The sequence below is a fragment of the Clinocottus analis genome, unplaced genomic scaffold (genome assembly GCF_023055335.1).
Source record: "Clinocottus analis isolate CAN_PGR_092001 unplaced genomic scaffold, fCliAna1.0.p SCAF_3, whole genome shotgun sequence".
NCBI classification, from domain to species: domain Eukaryota; kingdom Metazoa; phylum Chordata; class Actinopteri; order Perciformes; family Cottidae; genus Clinocottus; species Clinocottus analis.
In genome coordinates this window covers 22351513-22361092 of record NW_027176042.1, presented here as the reverse complement: position 1 = coordinate 22361092, position 9580 = coordinate 22351513, and the positions used below count along the sequence as shown (strand labels likewise).

General features: G+C 46.6%; 1 protein-coding gene across 1 annotated transcript in view; it reads left to right on the top strand.

Moving 5' to 3' along the window:
* The first annotated feature begins 1704 nt into the window (after positions 1–1704).
* The window catches only part of dag1 (dystroglycan 1), a 28529-nt gene continuing 20653 nt past the window's right edge, over positions 1705–9580 (top strand). The window contains exons 1-2 of the mRNA XM_068594558.1: positions 1705–1872; positions 1986–2263. The gene's annotated coding sequence lies outside the window, so the exon portion shown is untranslated. The remainder of the gene's footprint in view (positions 1873–1985; positions 2264–9580) is intronic.

Below are 9580 nucleotides of genomic sequence, written 5' to 3'. Positions count from 1 at the left end.
GAAACTGCAACCAGGGATACGTTGCCAACAAGGTGTTGCTCCTCATATATAGCTCATGCTGTGATCCACACGGATTGTTTTCTCTTCCCCGTGCACTGGAAGGTCACTGGATCAGATCTCAGACGTGTTTGTGAACGTTGAAGGAGTCAAAACAACAACAAAAAAGAAACACAATCTTCCTCCTCTCCACCAGGATACTGTGAAGGCGCCTACCACTTAACATGTGATTGTTCCGGTGAAGGTGGTGTGCAGGAGCCATAATTGCAGTCTGAGCATGAAGTAGGGTTCATTTTATATCGCGGCTTTATCCCGACAGCTCTGCAAAGCTCTTCACTATGTGGCAAATACAGACGCTCACACCCACGGAAGGCCGAACCGGCTCGCCGGGTTAGGAATGGGACCAGAAGAAGCAATGCACTCTGGGAAAAGGAACCGTTTCTGTTCGTGCAGGGTTCCTACGGTCATGGAAAACCTGGAAAAGTCATGGAGTTTAAAAGAAAATATTTCCAGACCTGGAAAAGTCATTGAAATGAAGAAAATCCCCAAAGTGTAAATGTGTTATATTCATGTGTTCATGACGTTTGTTTGCGCATGGACATTTGGTTTGAAGTCATGGAAAAGTCAAAGAAAAGCCATGGGAAAAACATGGAAAAGTCATGGAAAAGCTATGAAAAAGTCATGGAAAAGTCATGGAAATCACTGGTCAGTGGATTTCCATGACTTTTCCCAATTTAAAAGTCATGGAAACGTGGTTTAAAGCCATGTTAATCCACTGGTCAGGATGTGTGTGAACCCTGTTCGGTGGTTTGATTCACGTGTTTGATTCAGGGCTTTTCCCCGCGGCGGTAAATAAGAGCTGCACGCCACTCCACTGCACTGCGCTGCTCATATATCCATAAATACTACTAATAAAAAAAACCTGCACGAGCATCACGCACGCCCAGGATCAATGTCACCATCACAATGCCATCGAGCAAACACGGTGATTTATTTGCTCGTGATGAGGGGAAGAAAGAGAGGAGGAAAGAGGGGACGAAGGATTGAGAAAAGAGGGATTAAAATATGTATTTCTATTGTAGGAGTTCACTTATGGAACATTAACATGAATGTAAGAACTTACTTTGGTTTCCAAAAGGATTGTTTATAAAACTATGCTTGAGGGTTACGTGTATGAATATACATACATCTTTATATATATATATATATATATATATATATATATATATATATATATATATATATATATATATATATATATGTGTGTGTGTGTGTGTGTGTATATATATATATATATATATATATATATATATATATATATATATATATATATATATATATATATATATATATATATATATCGAGTGAATTATCTGATTGAATTGATAATAATTGAGGATATGAATAATAAACATTATGTTTCTACATTGCAGTCCTTGTGTGTTTTGTACATTACATTGTGTAGTGATGATGGACAGAATAAAACACTCAACACAAGAAGAGGAGAAAAGAACAAATACAGTGAATGAAAGAGAGGTGGAGGGAAGGGAGAGAGGGGGGACGGCAGGTTTGGGGGGAGGAGTCATGAGGAACTCAGAGAATGCAAGGCACTGCCCTCCCTCCCTCCCTCCTTCCCTCCTTCCTTCCCTCCTCCTCCGGGTGGATGCATCCTTCAGGCCGTAGCGGACATTTGAGTGCGGGACCTCGGCGGTGCGGGACGTGGAGGCTTTGAGGTCCGACATCAGCGAGCCTCTCTCGGGCTGGAGCAGCGCGAGCAGCGGCCACAGCGCACATCCTGCTTTTATTTTTATTCTTTTATTCTCACCACTAAACTCAACATTTTTTTTTTCTTCATTTTTTTTTCTTCAATTTTTGGTGTGTTTCCACCGGTTCCACTTCAGGATTTCATGCTAGTGGTTTCATTTTTTTTTAAATCCCAAAAAATATAAATATATATATATATATATTTTATTATTATCTTGCATTAGGCTTCCACACCTTCTACCGCGACTAGACTAACTTTGGAGCACCGAAGACCGCCTGTCGCCAGCCGGGGAGGAGGAGGAGGAGGAGGAGGCTAAAGACGGAGCTCTGACACCGAGCAGCGAGCCTTCATTTGTCCGCTTGACTGTGCGTGAGGAGCGGGGAAGGAAGGAGCAGCCTGCCGCCACCAGCCGCTGGGGGGTTTTCCACCGCACGGAGCGAGCGGCGCAACGGGAAGAGAAGGATTTACAACACGGGAATTAACCCTGGAGGAGATTTCACGGTCAGTTTCTTTCTTCTTCCTCCTCTTTTTCTTCTTCTTCTCCTCCTCCTTCTTCTTCAAACGCCTCCGTGTTATCGCCCCCCCTGCGTGTCTCTGTGTTGGCCGAATACGAGGCGTGTTTCTGGGGCTTGGACACGTCTGTGTGTTGCTGGAAAGAGAAAGTGATCGTCGGAGACCGCTGGCGGCCGTTCAAAGGGAGATCAAATAAACACCGAATGGCTACTGTTGCAATATCACTGCACGCGCTCACACACACACGAACACACACACACACACACACACACACACACACACACACACACACACACACACACACACACACACGAACACACACACACACACAAGAGAGAGTCGAGACTGTATAGCGTGAAATTCGGTGCCTTTCGACAATACATCCGAGTTCAGCTCCGCGGGGTTTTTTCGTGTGTATGTACATGTGTGTCTGTGTGAGTGTGTGTGAGAGAGTGTGTGTGTGTGTGTGTGTGCGCGCGCTGCAGCTCTGTGGGTCGGGGATATTTTTAGGCAGCGTTACGCGGTGTTATTAGCTGGCTCGCTGGGGCTACTTATCCCCGGCTGCTGCTGCTGCCTTTAACCAAGCGCTCCTCCGCCCTGCTCTTCCTTCCTCCCTCCCTCCTTCCCTCCCTCCTCTCTTCCTCCCCCTTCCCTCGCCTCCTTTACCTTCCCCTTCATTCCCACCCGCTGTGTCGGACAGCTGAAGCCCACCACGCTCATTCCTCTGGCTCCACAGCCCGAACAGGTGCATTGTTATGTGTGTTTTTTAAAGCCAGGCCACAACATGCTGTAGTCCGAGAGACCCGGGCCTTCGGACCCGGTCCCGGGCTTCTGAGGGCTATTTGTGGCGTGCACGTGAAGGGGACACAAGTTTGCCCAAACGCGCACCCAGAAGTCACCTCATTGTTCCCGGGCTCCTTGTTCCTTCTAGCTCCACTACTGTGTGTCCGGCTCGCGCGCCACTGAGGCAACGGAGTGAAGGGGGTTTAAAACCTGCGGAAGAAGTCCCGCGATGTCGGAAAACATGAACGGTTCTTAAACGCAACACATGCGCACACGCCAAAGCACGCGCACACGGACACACAACGACTTAAAAGGAGGTGAGGCGCGCGCGCGCGTACCGGTGGATGTTCGCGCCCACCTTCGTCGTGATTCCGCTCACGTATTTCTTTGCCATGGAGACGTTTGACAGCCTGCCACGGTCTGGTATGTCTCCTGTGACCGAGGGACAGAGAGACAGAGAGAGAGAGAGAGAGAGAGAGAGACGGAGAGGGGGATGAAGTCTCATAAACACAACGAGGAACCATAAATAATAATATATGTTGGTGTTAAAGGTCCAGAAGACATGTTGAGGTTTCGTAACCTGGAGATTCTTCATGAGACTTTCAGAGCCACCGCAGGGTTCATGCAGCCATGGAAAACCTGTAAAAAGTCCAGTAAGTGTGTTATATTCATGTGTTCATGACGTTCATTTAGTTTGAAATAATGAATATGCTTTTAAAAGAAAGAGGCAAAAATATAAGCAGGCATACATACAGGCATCTATATAAATGTTTATTCTTTTAATCAAACTATTGTCTCATTCATTTGTGTTATTTAAGGTTCACTGTATGCTTTGAATCCTCATTGAGATTTCACACAATGTTTGCTCATGGACATTTGGATAAAAGTCATGAAAATGTGGATAAAAGTCATGGAAATTGGGTTAGAAGTCATGGAAATTGAGTTTAAAGTTATGAAAATTTGGTTTGAAGTCATGTAAATTTGGGTAAAAGTCGTGTAAATCCACTGGTCAGGATGTGTGTGAACCCTGTAATGGGTTTTGTGACGCAGCGTATTCTGGTGTGTAAGATTCGACGCAGGTGTTTTGTTCTTTGTTGTATTTTTGTTACGTAAAATCCAAACTTAGATTTAGAATTTTTTTAAAAGAAAAGTTTCTAGAAGTTTCTCCACAACGAGGAAGAACTTGTGCGGCCCTGACATGAACGTCACGTGGTTATACTTCATGATGCGTCTACGCTGAGCTCGAGTGTGACCTCATCGTGCTTTAAATAGATGGACCCATAATGGTTTGTACTGGAACCAGTAAGCTATTCTTAGGTAGGTGTTTCCCCCCTAACATGTGAAAACATACACTTTTAATATGCATCTTATGACGCGTCTAAATTGAGCGTAAATAACCTTAAAGTGCTTAACATTTTACTTTTAATACATGGGGGTTTACATAAGCTCTGATACTAGTTTGTACTGGAACCAGTTAGCCATTCTGTGTAGGTGTTTGCCAACATGCGAAAACTTAATGTGCTTAAATTGGTTTTAAATCATGGAAAAGTCATAGGAATTTGGTTAAAATTATGGGAATTTGGTTGAACTTATGGGAATTTGGTTAAAATTATGGCTATTTGGTTGAACTTAGCGTCATAAATACATATTGAAAGTGTATGTTTTCATGTTGGGAGAGATTGAGCGTAAACAACCTTTTTAAAGGACTTTAATTTGGACTTTTAATGAATATACATGGTACTTTCAGAAACTCTGACACTGGTTTGTACTGGAACCAGTAAGCCCCCACCTCCCACACACACACACCCACACACACCAACACATTCAAAGGGAGTCAGCGGTGGCTACCTGGGTGCTGGGTGTCATTATTCTCCCCCTAAAGCCCAGTGGGGGAGGTCTGGAGCTCCGCCCCCTTTTCCCATCGCCCCCTGTGGACAACGATCAATACGTCGCCCCGTCGCTCCATTCTTCAGCCCTCGGCGACGTCGCCATGGCCGGCAGCTGAACACACGTGTGTGTGTGTGTGTGTGTGTGTGTGTGTGTGTGTGAGTGAGAACAGGAGTCATGTGGATAGCACTGGTGTGCTTTGGAGACGAGTTGTCTTTAATCCTCCACACGGGGAACGGTGTTTGTTTCCCCTCGCAGCAGCAGGAACCTCCACTGAGGAAGGTGTGTGTGTGTGTGTGTGTGTGTGTGTGTGTTGCTCCTGCGGCATGTTGGTTTGTTCACTTTGGTGTGTGTGTTTTTCGTTACGACTTAATTTGAGTTTTGCTAGTTTAAAATTTTTCAGAAAAGTTAAGTTTGACTTTTTTTTAAAATTTGGCTTTGCGGTATTTTTTGACTTATTGTTTGTTACAAAGTCTTTGTAGTTTGAGAATGCAGCTTAAACACATGAAGCATTTACTTCTATACAACCAGAGGAGTCTCAAATTAGTAATCTTATGTTTTTATTTCATGACACACACACACTAGCCTTGTGTGTGTGTGTGTGTGTGTGTGTGTGTGTGTGTGTGTGTGTGTGTGTGTGTGTGTGTGTGTGTGTGTGTGTGTGTGTGTGTGTGTGTGTGTGTGTGTGTGTGTGTGTGTAAGGATACAAAGAGGTGAGGAATGCTCCGCCATGAAAGGAGGTCCGTTGTGTCTCTGCGTCGTTTCTGCTGAAGAGACCTCTATGCTCACCTTTAGAGTAAACACGGCATATGTGCGTGTGTGTGTGTGTGTGTACTCGCGCCTGTGTACATCCTGTGCTACTGTGTGTGCGTGTGTGTGTGTGTGTTAATGTACCAAAGGGTCAACAGCAGCAGAGCCGCTCTGAAAGGCGCCTCAGTCTTCAGTGAAAAAGCTGTTCTTGCAGCCTGAAGAGGTTCAGATTAACTCGAGCTGTCGCTGCAGCCATCTTTACAACGTGACGATCAGCTTAATGGCTATTGAACACTGCTGCAGGAGCACACACACACACGCTCACACACATTTACTCTGCATGTGCTGTGTGCAGAGGAGAAGAGCTCATGGGTCCGTTTTGTGAGGAAACCCTGCTTTGGTTTAGCCCCTCCCCCCCGTCCCCACCATTTAAACCTCGTCCAATGTTTAAATGTGCTGAGTAACGTCTTAACCTGGAACGACCCGGCGACCGACAGCGTTCCCACAAAGCCAACGCGAACAAGCCAACAGAACGTTTCAGCAAGAGTACCTCGTTTGTGTGTGTGTGTGTGTGTTTGTTTGTTGACGGAGCGCTACAACGTTAGCGTAGCCCGGCGCCAGTCCATCTCAACTCATATGTGTATATATATATATATATATATATATATATATATATACGTGTGTGTGTGTGTGTGTGTGTGTGTGTGTGTCTGCGTCGGGGACGGAGAGCTGGAGTCTTTTCCGCTGTTGTCATGGTTTCAAGGTGGTTTTATAAAAATAGAGGCCGGAGGAATGTGAGCGACCAGAAACTGAGCGTGTCGAGTCTCTGCAGCTGCTGCCGTCTCTCACCTGGTGGAGGGGCCCGGTACTGGACAGGGCCCCCAGGACTCGGACACGTAAAGGGCCCCTAGAGTCCTGGTGGGCCCTCAGACATGTCAAGGGCCCCCAGGGGCCCGCCCTCCTAGCTAAGATCAAGACAGATTCTTTATCTCAACGTGGTCGTCTTGCGTTTCCTTGAAGTCTTCTGCGTCTCTGTGGCGATTGTGTGTCTCTTTGTGTGTCTCTTTGTGAATACTGAACAACCAGCGTTTCCCGTTAGCTTGGAACAGGGGCCCCCGTGGCTCCGGCCCAGGGGCCCCTTGACCCAGTCAGTAATGGCTCCATGGGTACGCGCTACATCACGGGTTTAACTCCTGAACACTTTGTGTTTCTTCACAGAACTTTTCCTCTCTTTTAATGTGTCGTTACAGCCTCCACCGACTTCCCAGAATCCCTTGTTTCTACTTTTATGCTGCCCATTCCTTCAAGTAAAGTGTGTGTTTGTGTGTGTGTGTTGTGTGTTGCCCGGCCGACCGACGAGCAGCTCACTGGGATTCGACCCCACGCTGCGAAAGCATTTGGGAGAAATGCTTGAATTCCTTAAAGATAATCTTGTGAGATGATTCACAAAACTGTTGATCGATAGGACCAGCTGGTAAATTATTGATTCCTCTGGCTATGAAATATGTATTTAGTTTTCATTTTGAGTTTAAATAAAAAAAAAAAACATTTTACAGAGTTGCATTTGAACACATCCCGATAGCGCTCAAATATGCCTTCAGTCATTTTTACTGAGTAGAGCTCGAACGCATCCTAATTAGCCGTTAGCTCCCACGTAGCGCTGCGCCACCCGCCCTGCTGCTAGCTGCTACCGGCTAACGGTAACCAGCTCGGCTCCATAATGATGTCGTGTTCGCTCCTCGTGGCCAAGATGTAAAAGGAAAAAAAAGAAAGTGTCGACATTTACAAACATTTGAGTGATATGTGTTGTTGTTTCCTCGACGAGGCTCCAGATGCCTCGATAAGAGCGACGCCGTCGCATTAGAGCGCTGAGTGCTTGTTTTCCGCTTATCAGCAACGCAGGAGCAGAAGCTCTTATCTGAGCTTGTGCTGCTGCTCGTGAGCCACGCTATTAAAAATAATAGAAGAACAATGCTGTGTGTGTGTGTGTGTGTGTGTGTGTGTGTGTGTGTGTGTGTGTGTGTGTGTGTGTGTGTGTGTGTCACAAACAAACACAGCGCGCCAAGGAAATGACTTTAGAGAAGCGGACATGTTAAATCTCACAGTCAAACGCCACCGGCTCGACTTCACACCGTGTGTGTGTGTACCCGTGTGTGTGCACATGTGTGTGTGTGTTTGACTTCAAGCCAAGGAACAAAGTCACCTATTGAGAATTTAACCTGGCAAACACACACACACACCCACAGTGTCCTGTATGTACAGCAGGCTGTTTGTACTCACACACACACACACACACACACACACACACACACACACACACACACTCAAGAGTCAGGTTTCTCTTTCTGGAGACGAGCGATTCCCCCAAATCCAGAGGAACATGCGGCGACCTTGGGGAAAACGCACGTCATGTGACGTGAGCGGTTGAGCTGTCGCTCAGTCCTGCGACCGATCACGTTGCGTGGGCGTGGCCTCAGTGTGGGCGTGGCCTCGGTGTGGGCGTGGCCTCGTCGTTTCTAACTGTTGGAGCTCAAGTAAACAACACTGAAAATTCAGCACAACATCGAAACTGTAGCGGGACCGGCCCCCCGGCTCGACGTGCCCGACGCAGGCATCGGGCACGCGGGCCGCCTCTACTGTTCACTCTATTCTCGACTCTACTGTGAGAGTTTGAGACTCGTGAAGCCAACACGGCAGCGTCGAACATCAGCTGGTGCAGTCGACGCTGCAGGAAGACGAACGCTCATCTCGGGGCCTGTATTTGTGTAGCGGATCAGGATGTCATGAGTCACCATTCAACACACACACACACACACACACACACACACACACACACACACACACACACACACACACACACACACACCTCAAGCTGTTTATCCATTCAGCCATCAATCTGTCGTCTTATGAAGGGCAATCATTCAAAGCGACGGCAGCCGTCTGCCAATGAGCAGCGATGATTCACGTCCTGAGACCCCATCGCTGTGTGTGTTTGTGTGTGTGTGTGTGCGTGTGTTTGTGTAAGTGGAGTTATTTGTGGTGTGACGAGGAGGTGGGTGGTGTAGTAACTGGACGTCTTGATTGACAGGAGACTCTGTAGGAGCACATGGACGAGGGAGAGAAACAGGGTTAATGGGCAATGTGAGAGAGAAAATGAGTGAGGTGGGTAGGGGAGGGGGGGTTAGGAAGCTGGGAAGGACAGGTGAGGAAGGGAAGGACAGGTGAGGAAGGGAAGGACAGGTGAGGAAGGGAAGGACAGGTGAGGAAGGGAGACGGAGAGTCAGCGTCCTTCAAGTGTTCACTTTGACCTCCGTCTGCAGCTCAGAAGGGAGGGGATTGTTTACATAGTCGCTGCTCCAGAAGAGCGTTACAATTTAATAAAGCAATGTTCTTCAAGGGCAAATGGACCACATACACACACATACACACACATACACACACACACACACACATACACACACACACACACACACACGCACACGCACGCAGAGACACACACACAGATTTGCAGCATCCGAGCGTTTTGCAGCCGTTTATCAAAACGTAAGAATCATTTGACATTGGTTATGAGGCGGCTTCATAAATATTTCTCGCTTTTTCTTTTTCTCTCTTTCTCTCTCTCTCTCTCTCTCTCTCTCTCTCTCTCTCTCTCTTTCTCTTTCTCTCATAAAACAAACAAAAGAAAAGACGACATCTGGTCTGAAATTAGAGGGCATACAAGTTATGATTTATTGATTTCTACATTCTTCTTTTAAAGGGTTTGTTTTTGAACGCCTATGCTTCAAGTGTTAAAGCTGCATTCTCTCTCCTGACCACCAGGGGGCGACTCCTCTGGTTGTATAGAAGTCTATGTGTTTGAACATTTTTCTTTTCTTCATATTTATT